The sequence below is a fragment of the Blennius ocellaris genome (genome assembly GCF_963422515.1).
Source record: "Blennius ocellaris genome assembly, chromosome: 2".
Taxonomy (NCBI): domain Eukaryota; kingdom Metazoa; phylum Chordata; class Actinopteri; order Blenniiformes; family Blenniidae; genus Blennius; species Blennius ocellaris.
In genome coordinates this window covers 10,822,132-10,845,972 of record NC_137651.1, presented here as the reverse complement: position 1 = coordinate 10,845,972, position 23,841 = coordinate 10,822,132, and the positions used below count along the sequence as shown (strand labels likewise).

The 23,841-nt window shown below is 43.0% G+C and overlaps 1 protein-coding gene across 2 annotated transcripts in view; it reads left to right on the top strand.

Annotated features, from left to right (window-relative positions):
• arhgap35a (Rho GTPase activating protein 35a) overlaps positions 1-23,841 on the top strand; it is a 69,507-nt gene that overhangs the window by 19,368 nt on the left and 26,298 nt on the right. Inside the window, exon 1 of one of the 2 annotated variants that reach the window (XM_080508177.1) lies at positions 8,846-8,868. The exons of the other annotated variant lie outside the window; for it this stretch is intronic. The gene's annotated coding sequence lies outside the window, so the exon portion shown is untranslated. Of the gene's footprint in view, positions 1-8,845; positions 8,869-23,841 lie in introns of those variants that run through there. 2 annotated transcript variants of the gene reach the window in all.

Below are 23,841 nucleotides of genomic sequence, written 5' to 3'. Positions count from 1 at the left end.
GGAAGATAACTGTGAGTGTTTTAGAAATGCTGAGGTGGACAGAAGCCATATCTTCCACCAACACAGCACCTGCTAGTCTGCCGGCCCCCTCCCATTCCCTGGCCGACTTTCTATTGTGGATATTTGTGTGCTTATGTGTGGTTTTCTCCCCGCAAAGCGTGCGTGTGAGCGTGCGTGAGAGTGAATACACTTTATTATGCATACAGTTAGGGTACCATTTTTTTTTTTTTTCTTTTTTGTTTCAGCCTATGAGCCGCTCTGTGCTGGAAACATGCTAATACTGGGACATGACAAATCCCAGAGTCCCACCACTGCACCGCTTTTAATACATGCATGTTGGGCTTTAATAGCTTTTCATGTGAAATGTGTGTTTGCACATATATGCAGCAAATACAGGCTCCTTTCAGGACCGGAATCGCTGTGTTCTGCTCGTCTTGGTCTCGGGTGTAGTTACGGGAGAGTCTGATCCGCAAAGAGTTGCAATATTGTTTTGTTGTGAAGAGTCAATTTGCCATTTTACCATTCACATATTTTTACACAGCCTCACTGTTGATGCTGACAGCTCTGTGATGCACACAGCAAAGTGGTAATGTACAGATATGTTGTGGAACTCGGCTGTTGAAGTGTTGCACCACAGTGCCTTGGATTGACCTTATTCATCACATGATAACAAACTATGGGTCAGAATGTGGGCAGTGGTATCCCTTTTCTGTGAAGTACCGCAGATCACGCTGAGGACCGACGTTAAGATTTGCACATGTCAAATGTGTCCATAAGACTTTTGAATCTCTTGAACCGGCCCGATGCTTTAATTTCAAAGCCTCCTGGTTTTGTATGCTGGTGAGATTATCACACACATGATCAGACTGTGTGAATCTGAATGATATACGGTCACATTTCACCTTAATGAACAATGCTTCTCACTGAAACTTGAATGCAATGACATCAAACGTCTTTCAGCTTTTCATGTTTCACTTTCTATCTTATTCATAGAACAGGTATGTATCCCTTGTGTTCAATAATCGTTCCCTTCCATTAAAACTGAGCAAAACTCCACAGTTTCCACCTAAATGATGATCATACCCTTGTGTCCAGAGATGATACCCTTGTCTCTCTTTGAATAGCCTCTTTAGCTAACACTAGCTTCATTGACGAGAGGTAGTTTTTTTTTTTTCATGGCTTTGAATTTCAGAGAGCTTATATGATGATATGATTTAGACAACAGAGGTAAAGTGAAACAATACCGAGTGAGCGACGTAAGGAGACGACTACCTTGTTGTCAGCCATCTCACACAATTAGCATTAACGATGCGCTGCTGGGAAAAATTGATGATAATTGTCGTTGAGTTATAAAAATTACAGTTGTTGTAAACCACCCCCCCCCCCCCCCCAACAGTTTATGTCATCGTCAATCATGTGACCTCAGATTTCATGCACTTAGGGCAACTCCCCGTTACGCAGTATGACAGTTCACATGCTTATGAATATGAGCTCAGGTCAGTTTCATCACCTTTAGCACCGCTTCAAACTCACGTCAACGCCTGCCCGTCAAGCCGCTTCCTCTCCTCCGCCCGCTGTTCGTCTCTTGACGACTGAGCTCTGTGCTGTAAGCAGATGGAGGAGAATAGCACAGCGCACAAAAATTGGGGTTGTTTTCGCCATTTCCGTGTGGAAAAGAAAGAGTTTTGTATTATTCCTGAGTTGTTTTGTTCTCGGGTATGTACACGAGTCTGTCTGCGCCTGTGCCAGCATGTACGTTTGGTTTTCTGGAAGCAGACTGTGTTATAGATGGAAAAAAGCCCACTGTGAATGTTGACAGTATTGGCTTGTTAGTGCTGATGGGCTGGATGAATGCTGACTACTGTGGGCTTGGGTGGAAAGGCAGATTTGCAGTCTCTCCTTGTAACTTGTGTGTGAATCTTTAAATCTCTCTCTGCTTACATTCAAGGTTGTATTATGTGAAATGAAAATATGACAACGATAAGCTACCTTGAGCTCCTTCATCGCCGTCCTTGAGTGTCTGTTCGTCTTTCATTTCCATTCTGTTCTCACGTTCTCCTCATACCTTCGCCTGATAAGTGATTTTTCTTTCATTGCCTCCTCTTGTTTTTAGTTGTCCGAGAACCCCTCGTTTCCTTCTTTTCCTGGTATCTCCACTCCTTCCTTTTACAAATGGCCTGTTTAATAGATGATTTGGAAGAACACACACATGCTCGCATTCATTCACACAGGCGAAAGGCTGAAATAAAGAAGCCTCTTATCTCTCCTAGCAGAGACACTTTCATGTGCTCGCATGCAGATGAATAATATATGTGGGTATACACACACACACACACACACACACACACACACACACACGTATCACACAAGTAACCCCATTCGATTGGTCGTGATGCTGACATGGTCCGTTGTGTGCTGTGCGTTTGCACCCTTTGTAACACGACTGTGCACGTGCGCGATGCGTGTGCTCACTGCTGACTGCTGTCACTGTGAGTGGAGGGTGGATGTAGAGTCTCCAGGGGCACGGTGATGAATGGGAGTGTTGTCACTAGTCAGGTCCAGCTGCCTTTGTGCTGTCTTTATGCAGCATGTTCTCCTATTATACCAACCGCGCTGCACGTTTTGGTGAGCGTGGGCGGGTTTTCTGTTAATGTGGCTTGAATGAAACAATTCTTATGTGAGAGGGTGTTTTAAGGTGCTTCACGTGCTGTATCTGTGGGAACAAGGTGTTAACACGTCGGACAATTTGAAGCCATGTGCGGAACGCGGAGGCGTGCACCTGTGTACATTTGAGTGCACACGTCAGATAGAAAAACGGCTGCGCTGCCCAAATTTGCATGGGTGAATACTCGTGCGTGTGTGTGTGTGTGTGTGTGTGTGTGTCTTTGTCTTGCAGGCAGTAGGAAAAGGTGTCTCCTTTGCTGGCACATTTCAGTATGTGAGTAGTGAGCTCCGAGAAAATGCTGTCCAAGCAGAAAGTGTAGTAATCTGCCTACAGAAACATCTACGACATGGTGACGCGTGTGCATACATTTGTCTTCCAGTAGACCGACTGTAAGGTTTGCTGATGGTGTGTAATATCAGAAAACCCACAGCTCAGTGTGGATGTCTTCTTTTCAGTCTTTTGCATGGATACAGGTTCCTTTGGGAAGACTCTTAGAAGACACTCACACACACTGAAGTATGTTAGGTGTGGCAGGTAACACATCCCTTCTTAAAACAGCTACTTTTAGTATTGTGACAAGTATTGGTTTCATGAGACAACTGGCCACAGTCTTTGATCTCGCAGTTTTAACAAATCAAGCACATATATCTTCAGACATTTCTATATGAAACACACTATTTTCAACAGTTGTTTATATCAGTGATTCCCAACCGGGGGTACGCGGACCCCTAGGGGTACGCGAGGGTATTGCAGGGGGTACGCAGAAAGATTATAAATTAGCCTACAGTATCCACACACACAAAAAAATTTTTTATACTATATTATATTGTATTATATCATGAATTTTAGTAAGGCCATACGTTTATTTTCCATGAGTAGCAGTTCGTCCACAGTGATTGTAACACTACAATGCACATAATATGAAAAGACTATAAAGTGGCGCGCTTTAAAAAAAAAAAAAAAAAAAGGTTCACGTCCTTGCTGCGGGCGCGCACGATTCGCGAAGCTAGCTAACTCTAGCTGCATACCGACTGTAAACATGGATGCATGGCTAGGCAGGAGTAAACGTCCAGCTACCGCTACTGCTACCGTCGCCTCGGACGCAGGCACAGGGGAGCCCAGTGAAAAAAGGAATTATGAAAGACTTATGAAAGACAAGCAAGCGCAAGTGTCTCATTAAAAGGTATGTTTTTACACTCACAATAATTGTTTTATTTAAATGAGCAGTTGGATAGATAGAAAGACAAAGGGTTAAATATAAGTACACATTAAGGCGAATAATCACACACGAGAGAGGGGGTACTTTTCACATGGAAACCAGCTCAAGGGGTACACTGGTCAAAAAAGGTTGGGAACCACTGGTTTATATCACCAAATGTGTCTCAATAAAACATGTTTTAGTCAACTCCTCCACTTACACCCTGTGTTGCTTTCACTTAAACAAGCCTTGTGGAAACATGTTTTATCCTGCTGGTCTTTTGAAAGGTTTCAGTTCTGAAAAATGCTGCGGATGCACGTTTGTGACGTTTTAATTCTGGCTTTGTTGGCCACAGCTTTGGCAACAGAGTCAGAAGGCATAACCTCGCCAGTCATTTGTTTGCCTTGACTTCAAGATAGTATAGTCGGAGGCTATTCAAATGCAGCTGCCTCGAACAAAAAAACCACTGGTAACGTTTTCTCTAAATGCTGTACCATGTACCGACGGTTTGCTTGAGGAAACTGTGTTCCACTGTTGTTATGATTTCGAGGAAGGCCAGAGTACGGCATGACTGTGCATACTGTTGTTAGTTTTGCAGTCTGGAAACCGTCACTTTCCAAGTCTAGTGTTGGGGATCATGTTTCCCCAGCTCGCTGTCGTATCCAGTTCAGTCAGACTGTACATCGCTGTAGATAGATGCTCTGTAGACGTTGGCTTACTGAGTGTTCCCACTCATTTCTTGCCCCGCTGTGATCTGGACGATACTGAGTACTGTGGACTTGGAAGATGAGGAGTCTTGTAATAGACGGTCACACAGTTTGTTGGAGGGAAGTGAATATCGCCTTTATGGCTCGATAGACGAGGAAGGTCATTTCTCTGGTTTGACGTGTGCACTGATAGGTTAGAATACTGGCTTCAACAAGTTTGAGCGTTGAAAGCTGAATACACACTGCAGCAGTTTTATTGACCTCGCCAAGTTTCCTAATTCATTAATGTCAAGTTTAGTTTCATTATACCAATTCTGACTAAAGTTGTCAGCTGTGTCCAGTGAGGATACCTTACAGTGTTAATTCTACATTTCCAAACAGGAAACAAGAAGTATTATTTACTGTAAATGTTTGACTTAATTTTGTACAGACTCTTATTGGTACTTTTGTGTGTGTGTGTGTGTAAAATTGAAACGAGCTCTCTCAAAAATATTTCTGTAAAACAGGAACAGAAGAGTCTGCGCTTCCGTTCGCTTAACTTTACCCCCACAGTATCATGTTTAGCATTGGACCGAAACCCATCTGAACAGCTGCCGTGCCATTCACGATGCAATATTGCTTCAACAGCTCTGTGAGCTGTTGTAAATGAAGCTGTGCTAAATGCATATTGGATCATTTTATTCCCCAGTTCAATATTTGTCAATAGCCATTTTAATAAACACAAGAGCTGATGAAATTCTTGTTGTACAGATGGGGGAACAATAAACTAAGAACACAGGTTCTCTACGTCTTGTGCGCAGTTCGCTTTCAGCGCTTTGCTCCAGTTTACTTTCACACTCCCATCAGACTTAGAACCACACCGCAATACGCTGCTTATAAAATTAACTGTGTTGACTTTTATTTTTTGGGGGGGGGGGTGTGTGTATGTTAACATCAATCATTACAAAAAACGTCAGTTTAATGATATCTTTCATGATTACATTTTCTACTTTCATATAAAAACCGAGAAGCAGCATTTTGAGTACAGTCGCTGTTGCAGTCTGAATTGTTGCCATGTTGTTTATGCTTGTGATTTTTCAAATAAATAAAAAGTCATACTGAAAATTCACATTGGACTGTGAAGCCTGTTTAACCTTCTCCTCATTTAAACCCTTGTTGTTTTATTTTGCACAATAGTACCTTGGCTCAAAACACCCGCTCAACTATACAGACTCCAGTCTCTGTTTATTTAGGAGAATAGTCATCAGTACAGGTGATAATAACCAAAGAACAGCAGGGTTTTATGTTATCGTTCCACTCAGAGACACATTTTCACCTGCCTCTGCTTCCTCGAGGATCTAAATGGTAATCTTACTGGAGGTAAACACGTCATGGCGTAGTGCAGCCCAGCAAACAGACGTCCTGACAGGGCAGTTAATGGGGAGATGAAGGGATAGACTTTAATAAGCAGCTCAGGATGAGTGGAATTTATATATTTTTTTTCTTCCCCCTTTCAAATGGGTCAATGTTTACCTATCTGGGCGATGTCGATTATGTTTAAATTCCCCCCCCCCCCACACACACACACACACACACACACACACACACACACACACACACACACACACACACACACACACACACACACACACACACACACACACACACACACACAATTAATTATATTCAGTTATTGTCATATTGGCCTGATTGTGCCAAGAGTTTGATTTAGCGTCCATCATAGGCTGTTTCTACTCGGACAAGAGCTTCACTTGAGAACCCAAACATCAGAGTGGATTGTGGGATTGGAGCCAGGAGGCGGCTGCTGGTACGTGCTGCGGCCACTGGAAAAAAAAATGGAAAGGTTATTGGACTCTGGGAGGTAATAGTAGTGGGTAGCAACACTGTATTTTTTTTTTGGGGGGGGGGGGGGTTTGTATTCATTCTGAGTTACATATTGAGAAGCTGGAGAATGTTTGTGTTCGCTCTCCAGTCTAATCATAAAGACCCCTTTTCAGTATGTGACTTGACTTTCCATTTTCACTCTCTGAAGCTTTCTTTTCCTCTCGCCCCAGTCCTCCGTCATGGCATTGAGCCTCCAGAGTGCAATAGAAATAGGGCTTTATCAGGCTTAATTCGTTTATTCCTTTCTTTCCGCTCTTTTTCCTGCCTCCCTCCTAGTAGATGCTATCACAGTGGATGTTTGGTTGTGCCCCTTTGCTGGGGAGGCCGCGTTTATGAATGAACCCACTGAAGGTCATATGGTCATTGTGCATGTCGAGGTTTTGAACATGCAGCTCACATATATTTCTTTTATCTCTTGATTTTGGGGGGGGGGGTCGAAACTTGTTCACTGCCCCCCACCCCCATCAACTCAAATCCCCATGGAGACAGGAAAAAGAGGCAATGTGAGTGAGAGTGATCGCAAGAGAAAGGGAGAGATGAAGACAGATAAAAAGGAGAGCCCCCTGGTGCGTTTTCAGTAGCCGGTGGCAAAATAATCTCTCCTTACCTTCACATGACAGTCACAGTAATGACCTCAGCCGGGGCTCATCAATTTGACTTGACTCTTCAGGGGCAGACAGGTGGGGAGTGTGCCTGTGTTTGTGTATGGCCTCCGCCTTGTTTGCGAGAGGAGGCGGCCACTCGCACAGCGAGGATTAGAAAGGCTTAAAGATGCTACACCGAGACGGCTGTGCACATTTGTGTGTCTCGGAGAGGTGTGTGTTATCAGAGATGACGTCGGCGGCGGAGGAGAGAGTGTTGTTGCATTTGAAGCCCTGTCAAAGAGCCCAGGCTGCAGTAACACCTGCTCCAAGGCTGAGAATGTGGATGGTTTACACATATATACGCATATTGTTTAGATTTTTGGACTGGTCACAAACTTTAATTCTGGGTCTGATTTTGATGATAAATTACTGTAACAGGCTCACGTGCTCTCAGACACCTCTCATGCATGCTCTCGATGAATCAAGGATACTCCAACGTACTGGGCCAATTTAACAGCACTAAACAGTTGTTACCTGCTACACCTCAACACGGATTTCTTAAACTTCAGTAACAACAGTAAGTTTAATAGTTCAATGTCGCTGTATGCAAGGCATTCCTAACATTGGGTTTGAGAAGCTCTTGGGAAGTACCAGAGATCAGAGTCTTCACTAGTGTTTGGCTTCACTGTAATGTTTTGGCAAATGAGCGATCGGCGAGTGTGACGGCAGCCTTTCGGTGCAATCAGGGTAGAAATAAATGAGGCAAACATGGGATCGAGACATTTTTTTTTTAGTAGCACTCATTTCCAAGGGAAGGGGACAGCCCGTGTTGAATGGCAGCAGAAAGAAACCGTGTAATCAAACCAATGAGGTGAAGATGCATATGCTTTCTAAAGTGTGATTTCCATCAGTGCTGGTGTCACCTTCAGGTTTCCACACAATCCCAAGGGTGACTGTATGATACCAGTCACTGACTGTGTGACTGTGGTGGATCATGTAGAGAAAGTGTATACGTTGCTCATCAATGTCCATGGATGCACACAAATGAGATTAAAAGTTGCATTTATTTAAATATGATCACGAACACAGTTTACATGATGCACTACACTATGTTTAAATCTTATATATTTGACATTTACATTCAATAGACTATTGGTTGCTCAATGTTAAAGTCACCTAAAAGCTATTATCTACCTACTTGGCTGTAGTTGAGCCCTTTATCATAACATTACAGCATGTCTAATGTGTGCAGTCATGTAATGTAATGTCATGATCATATGTTTCCAGAAAGTCCAAATTTAACCCGGGGGCCCGCATGTTTAAGAGAGAGGATATCTGTACAAAACACAGCGTGAAAGACTGCACACTTTTTCTTTTTTCTTCCGAAGGCATGATTCCAGAGAGAATTTGGAAGCGTTTCAGCTAACGTGATTGGGCAGAGGGTTCATATGAGAACCCTGGGATATGAGGTAGTGTGAAGCAACAGTGCCAATCACAGTGAAGAGAAGGGATGGGTGGAGTGGGGGGGGGGGGGGGGGGGGGGGGGGGCTTGGCATCATGGCTAAGCACACAAATGTAATGTGTGTGTGTGTGTTCTGATATGGGAGGTAGGGGGTTAACACTTGGATCAGAGCCAGGAGAACTGCTGTAAAATCCAACCTGGTTCTTTTCCTGTTGCAGCAGAGAGATTGGTCTAATTCTCACCCCTCCTGCTTTTTCCTGAGGTCTTTTATTCCTCCCGGTCTGCAAGCGAGAAGAACTGGTCCAGAAAAGAAACTAGTTGGAAGAAGAATACATAAACATGTAACTTTTATAAACGCGGAGGAGGAGGTCAGTGCAGGTCACCATTGATTGTTTACGACTGCATCAGTGTTTGTGGTTTTCCAGTATGTTTATCACACTTTAGAAAACGGCACTGTATTGTAATATGTAGCTTCAAACTTGTCTGCGGGGTGTTTATCTGCGGAAGAGCCTGTTTTAACACATCCAGGCCTCCGGTTCAGATTATTGTCGCGGTCGCTGGGGACCTGTTGTTGCCACTCTCGGCACAGGCAAAGGATAGTGGGAGGGAAGAGACGGTTTCCAGTAGAGGGGAGTGTGATGGTTTACTTGAGACTGAACGTTACATTACATGTATGCATATGAGATGCATATTACTGGTGTGTGCAAACACATTCAAAATATGCAACAATCAGCTCATATCGACGGAAGTGAGCTTCAGTTTGTCTTGCATGTTGCTTTAACCCAGAGCAAGCTCAAGGCAATGAAATGCATTAGACAGTAAAACACAGGTTCATTTTGTGTGCATTGAATAAAATCATCTTCCAACTATCGATCAGTTTCATTTATATATATGTTGCAGTAAATTTAGTTTCTGATGTTGTTGCCGTCTCTGAGTTCTCCAGCTTCAGTTTGATGGGCTGAGAGTAAAGCATTACAATGATGACGTTACTTTGATCAAGTGCGTCTTTCAGCTGCTTTATTTTCAAGTCGCCTGTGTGGGTTTTCTTCTGCATTTACATTTGAAATTTCTACGTTTACATTTGAAATCGTAGGTCGCTGTCGAGTATGGCCAGCATTTCAACTTGTATAATGCATGAACTTTTTGATCTGGATCTGTATCGGCAATAAGGTATTTTTCCTTCTTGCAGAGAAGATTCTCGCTTCATTCATTTGACAACAAGGTCATTTTCATATTTTGTTTCTGTGATAAATATGATGTGAACAGAGATATTTCATTCATGTCAATTGAATCAAATGCCTGGCAATGTAAATAAATGCAGTCAAAAGGTATCTAATAGTTAATATTTTGGATTTGTGCACCTGTAACTGCGAACAATTTAAGCATTGTTGCGGTAGTTTTACTTGAGTAAACATTTTCAGTTCCCCACACAGGAACACTGCTGGTGTCAAATCGACAAAGTATGTAGTTGACTTCGATCGTGGGTGGATGCGTTGCTAAATAGTCGGCGAAGTCGCAGTGATCTCGCCGTGATGTACACGGGGACCAACAGGGCAGAGGACACATCTAATTGAGCCTCTGCAGGCAGGGCTCGGCCTTGGGCTTTAATAATGCTGCAGCTGCCGGCGAATTGGTGCAGAGGAGCAGTGTCTTCGGCTGTAATGGCGTACCAGTGTCTGTCTCTGGACTGATTTAAAATGGATGACCGAGCACAACCCCTGTAACCTCTGGACTTGGCCGCCCGAGAGCCTGCCAGCCTCCTCTCCACTCAAACTGCAGAAGGAGCTCAGAGGTGGCACTCCCACATGTGGAGGACACATTAGAGGTGATGTATTTACATACGCAGGCATTTCAAGCTGCCTCCGACGGAGGCAGATAGATTTGTGTACTGTAGTTATGCCTCATCAACACCCCCCCCCCCCCCCCCCCATTTAATTGATTCATTTCTGCACTTGAGTCTAATTTCTTTTCCTGTCATCGAGGAGACAAAAAGCAGAGGCTATTTGACTTGGGAGGTATTAAACGTGGAAGAGGTTCATTTGTTTGGCTTTATATTCCTCTGCGTGATTTGCACTTTGCCGGAGCTGACAGGAGGGCAGAGACGGAGAGGGAAGCTTTTGGGAAAAGCAAAAGCAATAGAAAGAAAGAGAGAGGTGGGGGGGGGGGGGGGGTGAACACTGGGCTGCAGCCATCTGCCTTTGTGCCAACAGTTAGTTACTGTGGCAACCAGTAAAAAGTCATTATCTTTAATTGACGCTATGGCAGGTTCAGGTGTTTTCAATTGCATCATTAGATTTTTTTTTCGCAGTCTTCAGTGACTCACTTGTCTTTGGCTTTGCCCCCTCCCTTCCCCCCCCCCATGTCATCCTTTCTTTTCGCTGCCTCACTTGACCATTTAGGGTATGTGCGTGTCAATCAATTGTCTCCCTCCGTGAGGTTATCCCCTTCCTCGGGCGCACAGCATTATGCCACCGCGCTCTTAAGACTGTGAGAAGTATTGAGGGATGAGTCCATGTCAGACGGCGCAAGAAGTGACGAGAGAACAAGCTGAAGAGGAAAATGAGGGAGGCGTTTGGAGTGAATGGCTATGGAGAAGGTATTTTCGAAAGTGGTTGTCTTTTTAACGGGTTCTTCCTTACACGTTGAGGCTTGTAAGGGCGGCAGCAGTCTGAAGTACAGATGAATGATTGTAAAGTAGCCCTGTCTGTGTACCATTAGCCAACCGCAAGTGCTAAGCACTTACCAGAAGCTCCTTGTGTTAACGTCCTTCCCTCCTGCACCGACTCTCTTTTTCTGCTCATCGCTTTTACCTTTATTTTGCCGGAAAACGCCTTATTGTCCGTCCCTATTTTTCACTGGCTCATTTCAGATTTCACACTCTCCTCCGGCCCGCAGTACGTCTCCGTCCAACAAACTTTCACTCTGCCGTGGCTCATTTAATCTGTCTTTTATCGCGTGGAACACAAGTTCTTGGAAGGTTGCATTTACTGACGGAAAATGATTTCTGTTTCTTTGAGCCGCTCCAAATGTAAAAACACAATGCTGCTCTGGCATCAATACAAGCTTTCAAAACTATTTGTAGTCTTAAAAATCCATTTTCCCCCCCTTACAGAGAAGACTTTTAAGGATAATGTGCGCAGTCAATTCTTCTTCTTTTTTTTTTTTTTTGTCTGTACGAAAAAAGAAATCATCCAACCCATTGGGAACAAATAATTACACAAACTGAGCCAGCATTGCCGCTCTGCTTCCGAATGTCACGTGAACCTGGGGTGTACCCTTAATTATTGGACAGGCTGTCCAAAGTCGTTGGCAGGGCCGCGTCCAGGCGTCCCTTTTTTTTTTAAATTACTGCTGGCCGCTTTATTAGCCTTTGACAGAGCAGCAGAGGATTGAGAGGATTGACTGCAGATTCAAGCGAAGGTAGCACTTATTGACTAATTTGGTCGCTTTCGCCACTGGCAGGGTGTGATGATGCTACGACGACACGCAGACCGGCCCATTAGCACCTCGACTCCACACATGAGAACATGACGGGAACACGCCACGTGTGGTGTCGCGTTCACAGTCCCGTAGTGATGTACCGTCGCCACGATTACAACACTTAGCTTCTCGGCGTGTACGGTCGGGGTGAAATGGTTCACCTAACCCACGGATTTGTCCACTTCTTTTCTGGCGTGTTACATTTCCTGCAAACGTTTGCAAGAAGTCGTGACGAAATGGGTTGAAGTGTACTTTAAAACCTACTGTTCATTTTCTTGAGACGCATTCGTTCACGGCTGAATTTTGCGCTCACCTAATTGAGTTCAAATCACAAGACGACTTCTGGCTAACGACGAGCGGAACAGGCCGATACAAGAGGACAGGGATGGGCAGCTTGGATAATTGTGAGCGCCACAAACATTTCATCACCCCTACCAGAGGGCCACGTCATGACTGCGCACATCTTCCGAGAGGATGTAGAGATTTATGACGGCGAATTCATTTAAAGGGGTGAATTGTGTGCTTTATTTTAGAAAACGCGCACAATTCTGAAATGATACAGTGCTAGGAAGTGCCTAGTTAAGAGTTGGTAACTTTAACTTGGATTTAAAGCAAACATTTATTGAACGTGTTTGTTCAGTCTACTGGTGAAGTGGCTTTAATCACTGCGAGGAAAGAGTCGATTTAACCCCCCCGAGATAATTTAACTTTGCTCACGGCCCCTGATGACAAATGTTCCATGTTATGATTTTGTAAACCAAAGTTTTCTGGTTCAAAAAAGCTCCTCCCGTTGCAGAAAATAAGTTTAAACTTTCTTCCACTTAAAGTACTCATATCCTCATTTTAAGTTTTAATTGACCTCAAGACTCAGCAGTGCATGAACACTTCTTTTAAAGAAAAGTGGGGGGGAAATAAACAATTTTAAATTCGAGATCATACCAGTTCGTGGGCATGTGTATACCGTGTAAACGTGCTGCATCTATGTTGCAGCATATGGTGTAGGTGTTAGGTGGCTGTCTGTGTGTGTGTGTAAACCATCTGTCACCTAGAAACAGTTTGGATCATCACTGGGCGATGTGAGATCTCCCTGCAGGGATTACAACACAATTCTATAGAAAGCTCAAAGGTTACATGTGCAGATAGAAAGAGTCCAGCAGCACTTTTCTTTATTTTCTTAAGACTAATGAAAATGAATGTGCTCTTGTAATTTAAATGTTTATAAACTAAACAAAATGTTAAATAATGGCTGATATTTTTTTTTTCCCTTCTAAAATCTCTTGTGTGTCTTGAGCAGATGTTGAATTGTATTAGTGGCTCACCATTTGCAACGCAATACACTTGTTGTAAAGGCTAATTGAGCCCAATCAAATGTATTTATTTATGCAGTGCAGTTAAAGGTCAACGAGAGAATATTTTACCTCCCGGGGTACTGTAATGCCTGAAATGTTTGGTAGTAATGTTTTAGTTACTGAATGATACTCAAACTGAACGAAACTTCAGTTGAACATTAAAACTGTTCCATCTTTAGCATTAGCCAAAGAGTCCCGGTTTACCTGGTTTATCTCTTTTTTCACCATTCATTTCTTTTCATCCATTCATTCTACATCACCACAGAAAATGAAATGGCTTTCACAGAGCATGTGTAGATCAAAATTTAAAACTTCAAACTGAACTTAATGAGCGAATCAGTCATCAGACTGACGGCGCAGCTAATGAATCCCAACAACACCACATCCTCCTTTAAGGTGAAAATCGACCAAAATTACAGTAACTAGTGAAGTAACACTGCTTTGATAAAGAAGTTGGCCAGTCACTGTAATCAAGTTCTCGTTTTCAAGTAACTTTCACGACACTCATCCTGTTTCGATCATCATTTCGCTCCGGGCTGTAATCTTTTTCTTTCTTTTACCTCCAACTCACCGAAGCAGGAAGCTGGAAATTCAAAAGGCACACGCACACACACACACACACACACACACACACACACACACACACACACACACACACACACACACACACACACACACACACACACACACACACACACACACACACACACACACACACACACACACACACACACACACACACAGACAGGTGTGCACAGCCTCCTACAGTGTGCTGCACAGTTCCACAGTCAAACGACACAAAGGAAGCCGCGTGGCTGTGCAATCAAGGCCATGTTCCGAGTTTAGCCTGGACATTCCAGTCTTTCCAGCAGATAAAGTGATGTAAATTAAACTGCGGTGGCAGCAGCATCGCTCTGAGTGGTTACGCAGCTTTGCCATCTTGTTCACCATCTGGAAAACACACCCAGCACATCTATTAGGCACTCAGCCTGGCTAAGGATTAGTGCGCTGCTGAAAATGGGTTAATAATAACAATTAAACTGAACGTTTAATTATGTTGCTCAGAAACCATCTATATATATATATATTTATTTATTTTTTTTGCCTGGGAATGGAAAGGTGAATAAGAGTGAATCACTGAGTCGACTTATTGCAAATGTAAAAATATTATTTGCTTTATGAAGAAATATTCCACACAGAGGGCAGCAGCAGTGGGTATGTAATTTAGAAAAGGAAGCAGGGTGGTTTGTTTTGGTTTTTACTGCAGTGTGGTTCAGTGTGGTTCAAGGGCTTTTTTTGAATCAATAAATTAGTTTTTTTTTTGTGTATAGAAGACATGCTAGACTGAATTCTCACTTTATCATGATGCGCCAAGACACGAGCGTGCAATGTACATAATCCAAAATATATTTGTATTTTATTTAACGTCACTTGACTGTCTAGTTCAGATCATTATCTGTTTTACGAGACAAACCACAAACTATGCTTCCAAGTACCCCCAAAAAAACCAACTGCAGATAAACACATGAAGCTCCCAAGAAAATCAGTAACAGATTATTAATGACGCGCTTAAATTAATTCACAAGGTTGTGTGTCTAGAGTTTGACAATCTCAAACCTTAGAGAGAGAGACACACAAACACACACACCATTGTTTATCAATGCAATTACCCCAGCAATTCGAGTTGGAGGCTCATCCAGGTGGAAGACTACCAGCCGAGTTTGAAGACCCACCTGCCAATCCCCCTCAGCAAAACGCGGTCATATTTAGACCACACGCTCCTGTGTGTTTGTGTGTACAGTTTCGAAGCCCAGTGTCTACATCTATTACTCTCCTGTTGAGCATGTTGGACATATTTGTGTGTGGTCTGTACATCCGTCTGTGTTGTGGCTTGCTTGTTTGTGCTGTTGCGGCAGTGTTTGGCTGTGAGGACGAGGCGGCCGTATTGGATGTCTCCATGTGTGCATACAGTTGTGCCGAGGCTGACAAGGCGCCGAACGGCGTAGCAGGGATCAGATGTATGCTAATGTCGGCAGCGTACAGTCTGCCGCTCAGACGGAGGGCTGGGGCGGCGGGGGTGACTGCGGGAGGAGGCCGGGGGAAGCCGAGCACGGCAGAGACACGCCGAGACGGAGACCGAGGAATATATAGGTGGAATTACACAAGGGCCAGAGGCGCTGAAAGAAATGAGGAGGACGGCAGTTCAAGCCTGGCAGAGGGAATTACAGAGAGAGAGATAGAGAGAGAGTCCACAGATGAGCTTTTGTGCCAAATGGAAACACAGGCCTGTCTGTCTCTCTCTGACATGGCATGCAAAGCAGTTGTTGTTGTTTATGTTGTGTATCCAGTTGAACAGGGAATTTCTGGTCCAAATGTCTCTATGCACCACCTTGTGTCTTGGAAATGTTTTCCATGACTTAATTCCTGATAATACCTCTCTTTATGTTGACGCTCTGTTTTTGACGGCCATTGTTTGATTGATGAATATAAAACGACAGCCGCACACTCGTCTAAACCGCATCCTATACTTTCTCACTAAACGTCAAGATGCTGTTTCACCTATAAATGCAATGAAGTAAGACTACGAACTTTTCAATCGGACATTTCTAATCCTCTCTTGCAGTGATTTTAAAGATTTTTTCACCATAAAAAAAAAAACCAAAACGCGTATCTCAACATCTGAGTGAAGCTGAGCTGCCAACTCTGACATGCAACTCTGAAAGCAGGAAGTTTTGGTGCCTGATGGTCTTTCTGATGAATTTCAAATGAAAAGATTTCGTTGGTAATGTCATTTGAGTCCACGAGCAAGAGAAACCTTGTGTGGGTGTCAGTTGGGCGCTTTCACGCTTCTTCACTACAGATTCTTTTATAATAAAAATGTTTCTTCGTTACTTTCATATTACACTGAATTACAAAAACCTGTCTCGAGATAAAATCAATTATTTTTGAGACCATAGTTACTGGTTAAAAAAAAAAAAAAAAGAGGTGATAATATAAATAGCACTCTGCTGTATGTCAAGGAAAATTCAATTTTTCCAAATTAAAATGATGAAATTTAAAAGAACTCAAGACTTCTTTTTTTTGACAGTATTTCTCTCATAATTAATCAAGTTAATCATCAGCTCTGGTCCATTAGAACAAGAGAGCTGGTGTCACAGTCAGTGGACACTTTTCAGTGGGCTTTCTGTCAGCTCGGAGAGAAATGACCTTATCCGAAGGAAGGGCCACCCTCTGTCTGTCCATCGGTGCATAGGAGTGGGTTTATACGTTAGTAGTTTGAAACGAGATCTGTCGCTGTCCATGTTTCCAGCACATTATATTTAGCTCTGCTATCAGTGAGGCCTTCTTGTACGGAGGTCAAACCACAGAGCCCTACTCCTTCTCGCTTTCCTTTTCGGCTCTCTAAATAGGCTGTTCATTATCTCAAGATACCCCCCCCCCCCCCCCCTTCTTTTATCTGACTCAGACCTTGCTCTTTCCTCAGCCTGAACTTCTTCAAATTCTCACTCAGAGTTCAGACATACACTGAATGCCATTTACTCTGTTCTCTTCTTTCTCACCAGTGATTTTTGTTTTGTTTTGTTTTGTTTACATACTCTTTCCCTCTTGCACTTACTCAGCATCCTTCCTCCCTCTGTTTGTGTGTTTGCTTTACTTTGCTCGGGGTCTGTCGGTAACTCATGGGGCATTTCAGGTCCTGATTTCCAATTTCTGAGGTCACTTATTTGGGGAAAAAAATGAGCTGTAGCTTTCCAGTTAACCACAATGAAGGATGTGATGATGAACTGGTGACCCGTCTGGAGTATGTCCAGACTTGACCCGCAGTCAGAAGATGTAGGAGGTGGAGTTTCCGTGTTGGTGTAGTCACCTGTTCACATGAGTCAGTATGCAAATTTGATTTGTGACAGAGCATCTGTAGGGGGATTTGTTGTTTCTGTATATGGTGGGTTTTTTTTTTCTTTTCTTTTCATGAGGTTATATCACCATGCCATCGGATCACGCTAATGCACAAACTGCATCACTTGTGATCCCGCAAATGGAAAGATGCAAAAAAGCGTAGCTAATCCACAGAGTGTCTGTAATCCCAGTCACAACTGACCAATTCTCCTGGACCACGACCTGAATATGTGATGACTCTTTGGTTGCTGCTGTAGGAGAGCAGAAAGGTTTTTCTAACTCTCGCTCCTTTAAAGATGTGATTTTTTATATTGTGCGACGTAAATGGTTTCATAGGTTAATAGATTCAGGCTGTCCTGAGCTTCTGTGATTATTTTGTTTCTCCCTATAGGAATAATTTATTGCAGTTACATGCTTGTGTGACTTGCTCGCTGTGTTTTGTTTGCTGGTCCACATGCGAAACGGATTAACAATGGCACAATTGTGTTGTTCGTGTGTTCTGTTGATGCATGCAGACAGCAGATGGAAAGAGTAAGGAAATGTGTATTTCCTGTTTGGTGAGTGATAGATGGATGTGCCACATTTGAGGAAAAGACAAATAACTTCTGCCGTTATCGGAGACACTGCATGTGTCAATAGGGAATCCACGTATATGTATTTGACTGTTTAACATGTTTGTGCATCACCACTTGAGAACGTGTATTTATTTTACGTTACTTGGGATGTCCTCAGTGAGCATCTATACCATATTCATCATCCCCTTTTTATCCTTGACATGTATCTTCCTGTGAAGTTTTCCACTGAGAATGCAGGATGTGGTGTCAGTGTAAGAACGGCCCCCACTCACCCACAGCCCTTCGGACCGCGACCCCAGTATGGTTCTAATGGACAGCAAGTCTCCAGAGAGGGAAAGAAAAGGGGCGTGTGATGGGGGAGAGAGAGATGAAGCTGAATGGGGAAAAAAAGCAGAAACATCTTGACAGATGGGGATGGGAAATCGACACGACTATGGTAATATTGTGGGTGAGACAAAAAAGCAAGAAACGATACAGAGGAAGAGAATAGAAGTGGAACTAGTTGCTTGACTTACATCATACTAAGGGGGGGGGGGGCATTTTTGAGAGGGCGGTCACTTATATCCTGGAGAGTTGGGGAGAGAGAGAGAGTCTTTTTTTTTTTTTCCCCTTGCTGCCTTTCTCTCTGTCATCATCATCATCACCACCATCACACTGCTTCATGACTATTTCATGACCTTGGTTTCTGTCAACTCCCAACCTTCCTGAGTGTGTATTACTGTACAACCAGAGGGTATGCTGGGAAACTGGGCTTCCTCCTTTATACACGTTTAGCAGTTTTCAGCAGAGGTGGACGGAGTGCTGAAATTTTGCATTCAAATACAACTACTGCTAAAATTAGCTGTTGAACGCACAAGTATGTCATCATTTCAAACATCGATGCACATATGTCAGTGTGGAAAACACATTTCGCTGCTTAACTGAGCTGTATTTGTATAGAAGTGGCGAATTAACACGTGAACTACACAGAAAGATTTTGCATTTGGAGCTGCATCAGAAGAAACTAAGAAGGACCATGATAATTTCATGTACACAATTGAATAAATATTTGAGTTATTATTACACAAAAAAAGATGTCAATATTGGCACCTACCTGTTCATTTATGGAACCCGGACAACTGGACACGTGTTTTACTTTTGATGGGAGTCAGTCAGTATGTTTGCATGAGCAGCAGTGATTGAGCGACAGCTGTAATTGGACTATTTTCTTTGTCTCTGTGCACATGCGTGGAAGTGTTGAAATTATACCACAACGATAGTTGATGATGGGCGTTTCTTGCAACTTGACAGTACCAAGCATTTCAACGCAATGAGCTGCAGTCCCATTGGACAGTGGTGTGATTTTGTGATAATTTATGGTTTGACTTCTTACATTTGAATGCAAACCAAACCTAAAATGAATGTGAATCACTGGGCTTCTGCACGATGGATGGTTGTCATCAGATGTTTTCTTCAAAATGAGAGAAATAAAAAGTCCAGATAGACATTAATTATTACTTTTTACCAAATGTCCACGAGCCACACAGATCGGGTCTTGACCTACCAGTTGAAAATCATTGGCATAAATTGTACTTGTGTACAAGTAAACGTAGTTGTTTAGCAAGGCATTTGATTCAATCCGTTACATATTTTCCAGACAAACAATAAGTCCTGTAAAAGTGGGCATATAGTAAAAGAATCGAGTCTCTTAAGAATAAGCTCGGACTTGAATATTAATTAAAATTGTCAGCGTATTCAATAATAACTCAGTAGGTGCAGATTGTACATTACAATGAGTAAAAAACACACACTTGGGCAAAGTACCTAAAATACTTATATCTGCGGTAATATGAGTATTTGTAATTTCATCTTCCACAACTTGTTTTCAGAAATTGGTCAGTGTTGGTTTCCATATCATATCAGAGTTATATTATATGCAATTTTCAGAGTTTCTCTTTGACCGTCTGCTTTTATTATTCATCATGTGAAACACCTGACAACAGACTTATGCTTTTCATATATTAGTTCCCTCAACAGTGTTTTCCTCAAACTCTCACCTCATAAATCTTGCTGTCAGCCGTGATTTAATCACTGGGTGCTCTCCTTATTTATGTGAACATGTCAATTCACTGAGGGGTTTTCAAAACAGAGCAGACTGACAGTCACTCCAAACTCTTGTCCTGTACTTTGTGAATAGGTGGTGTAGCTCTGTAATGAAAGGAATGCAGCCACCCCGTGAAGGCTGCATGCTTTCTGCTCATGGGCAGTGAACACAGCCTCTCCCCTGCTGCCCTTTGTAGCACGTGTTATGATGAACTTCATGCCCCGCCGCCCCAACATTAGCTTCAGGCTTCACTCCAATACCTCTCCAGATGCATCCTATCTTATTTAGCTCCGCTTGTCCTTGAGACAGCGGGGAGACCTCGAAAAGTCGAGAGGACCTTGTTTTAACAGGTTAACTCTGAAGTAACTGATAATGTTTCTGAGAATGATGAGTGTCGAATCAAAGGGAGCAAGTGAGGGATGTGGTGTTTGGGAAGGCTGCAGCTGTAATTAGGAGTGGGTTGATGGTTTAGACCCTGACCCTTTAGTCATCCAGGCCTCGCCACGCCCTGCCCCTTTTCCCTCAGGGGATTCCAGTATGCCGCTCACATGACCCAGGCCGCTGACCCCTCTCCCCTTCCTCTGGTATCCATTCTTCTCTATACCCCCCATCCGCTAACTTCCCAACCTCTGCTGCCTTCACCAATGCCTTCCTCTCCTTCCTGGATCTCCTTCACCGCCCCCTAGCCTCCTTCCCTCTTCTCTTCTTATCTCCCAGTTTCAGGGTCACAGGCAGACGCACAAGCGGCTCCGAACCTATCTGTGCCATTGCCCGGTGCAATCCGAGGCCCTGAGACAGTGGTATGTGAGTGGACATGCGCAATGAGGCGAGTTGACCACGGGCAGCGGCGTCAGTATAGGAAAGAGGAAATGTATTCCTTTTTGTGCAGGAGTCAGCGATGCATTTTTCTTTTCTTTCTTTCTGCTGCTTTTTTTTCTAAAACATGGCATCTCATGAAAGAGTTAAATCGGTCCTGGAGGCTGACACGCATGGTGCTATTTACCTCAAAACCAGAGGGGTTACCAACAGAGGGTGCAAGGGTGGATAGGTGTTTCCCCAGCAGGCCCTACTCCATGCAATTTTGGAGACGAAATCAAGATTAAGCGGAGTTTAAAACTGATACACAGCATTGTGCAAAGGATTTAGATGTGACAAAACATTGCAAAGTAAGATGGGAGGGTTGAAGAGAAATCTGCATCCAGTGTGACCACACTTTGCACCCAAAAACATATTACTGTTTTTGCCTCAAATTCGTCTCTCTCCATAGAATAGAATAGAATAGAAAATTCTTGAAGGTAATGTAATGAATGTAATCTCAGACAGGCTATATGATGTTGACGTCGGTACTCGGGAGGCCACACCTCCACTTCCAGGGCTAATAATTTTTCTGTATCCCCTCTTACAGCACTTATTGTTGACAGTGGCTATGTGATCTGTATCAATGCGTCAGACTAAATCTGGGACCAATCATATTTTTCCTGATGATAGCAAAGGATGCATTGTTAATGTTAATCAAGCTTTGTATAACTTTTAATATAAATAGTATAGTTCCAAGGTTTTGAATAAATACATAACTTTTTTTTTTTTTAGCAAAAGCTTCCACAAAGTAGTAATTTTTTTTCATTGTGAAAGTACTAAGAGTCCAGCACTTGGCAGAAAGTACAGCTTAATACGAGGCAAAGTATGCACACTGTGCACGCGCGAACATTATTAAAAAATGATAGGTGGGGTCACCAAAGCAGATGTGAGGAGTACATCTGTGCGAGTGTTGAGCCCGGCCTGCCTCCAGCTCCATATGGACGCTCAAAGTGTTTGAATGCATTTAATCCCAACTCTCACAGCTGGCGACTGACGTGACCTATTTCAAACGTGATACAAAGTGTCAATCTCATAAGACACAAAGTTACATGTGTCCATTTTAATATGGGGTGGATGAGACATTTCACTAATGTGGTATTGAGCCGCGGCTCGCTTACTTAAATCCAAAGCATATGTTCTCCCTCGGTTCTGCAGAATGCTTTTTAGACATGTCACAGCGGCATGCAGATGAACACTTGACAACATTTTCATTGACTGAGCTTAAGAGCTTACCCAAGACCCATATTGATCGACTCCAAAGAAGAATATGAACACTTTTAAACAGATTAATTGAAATCTGCCTCACATAATTATAATAGCATTACATTGAAATCATTAATCCATTATCTGTTCCAAAACACTAGGAATTTAAAGTGGTTGGCTTGGTATTAAATAGATTTCATAGGCAATGTTTCCTTTTCATATATGTGATGCTGGTCAGCAGCAGCCAGGAAGGGATTATGTGGATATAGTTTATTAAAAAATGATTAGCATGCTGAATGCATGTTCTGTTAAGCCAGTGAACCAAATCCAGGGGCAGCAGGTCATGTGTTTTTGTTGCCGATTGCAGTTGATGCCGCGCATGGTGTAATGTGAACATGACTAGGTCAGGGCACAGGTGTGCTTTTAATGTGCTAGTCGGTCTTCAACTCCTCGAGGCCACTGCCCTGCCGATTTCTCATATACTCAAAGCTGTATGGGGCACTGGTTTTGTAACAGAAAATCTTCACTGGTCACAGACTTGACACACGCGTGGCTGTGCATGATGGGAGTCATCTATGAACCAGTGTGCACACAAATGCCGAGAAACAGAAAGTCCCACGGTATAGCGAGAGTCACCATTTCAGTGATCGGAAAAAGATACAGCATTTATCAAAATGCATTTTTTCAATTCCAATTATTATATAATACTACAACACTGCCAATAGCAGGTGCAGATCTTCTTCTTACTTAAAATCCAAATGGAGGCAATTCAATGAACTCCATTAACAAATAAACAAATTGCTATTCTCATCTGGTCATTCAATTTTAGCTGGACATACCTGCATACATGCCGCATTGTTACACGGATTTGCTCTTTCTGCGGGTGCTTTGATGCATTTTAGATGTTTCCTCTACCAATATCAAAAACAAGACAGTCTTTTTGATATTGATTCCCTTTTCTGCTGGCACTGAGTCATACACCTGGCGAGGTCTTGCCTCTGCAATGTTAATTCACAGCCTGATTGGAAATTGGCTGAGCACAACTCAATGCTTTGGTGAAACTGTCGACTTTGAATTTCAATTGGTGGCCCTCAGCTTTTCATGCAAAGCTCAAAAATCAGGTACACAGTCGATGCAGTCGTCAATACATTGGAATTGTGAGGTTGCTTTTTCATCTACCGTGACTTTTGCTATAGCGAGTCCCTCACTCCCCCTACTGCTTCCTTTTCTTTGTCTACCCCTCTGGTGTAGTCGTGTTGCACTTTGAAGTCTGCCTTTACGAAGCCGCAGTTCTCTGTTGTCTGACAAACTCAATTCAGCAGCAATGTAGGCTTTGTTTGCCTTTGTGCTCTTTGTCAAAGAGCTATTCATGATTAATAGTGGTTTACATGTCTGTTTTACTTCATTAATGCTTCAGTTCGACAAGGAGGGGGTGGTCTTTTGCTTCAAGCCCATGTGTATTGGCTGTCTTACAGCTTAGTAAGATTTCTATGCTGTCATTAAAGACTATATATATATATATATATATATATATATATTAGCGATGATAACATGAGCTGACTGATCTAGTTGGTGGGGAACATATGAAAACATGTTTTTGATAGAGACGAGTCAGCCAACAGGCAATGCAGCCTTTTAAAATGCAGATGGCTTTCCCTAGTTGGCCAATTAGTAACTTTAGCTCTGAAACACTTATCTCTTTTCATCTTCTTGTGTGTGTCTTTCATACGGGGTGCAGTGAGCTCAGTGTGCCTGTTTACACAAGTGTATGGTGGTGCTTGTGTGCACATTCGTGTGTCTGCTCGATGAAAACCTCACATTATGTTGCTGGCAGTGAGATGACCAGCTATGCTGTTAGATCTCAGATAATAAGCCAAAACACAGAGCTTGTCTCAA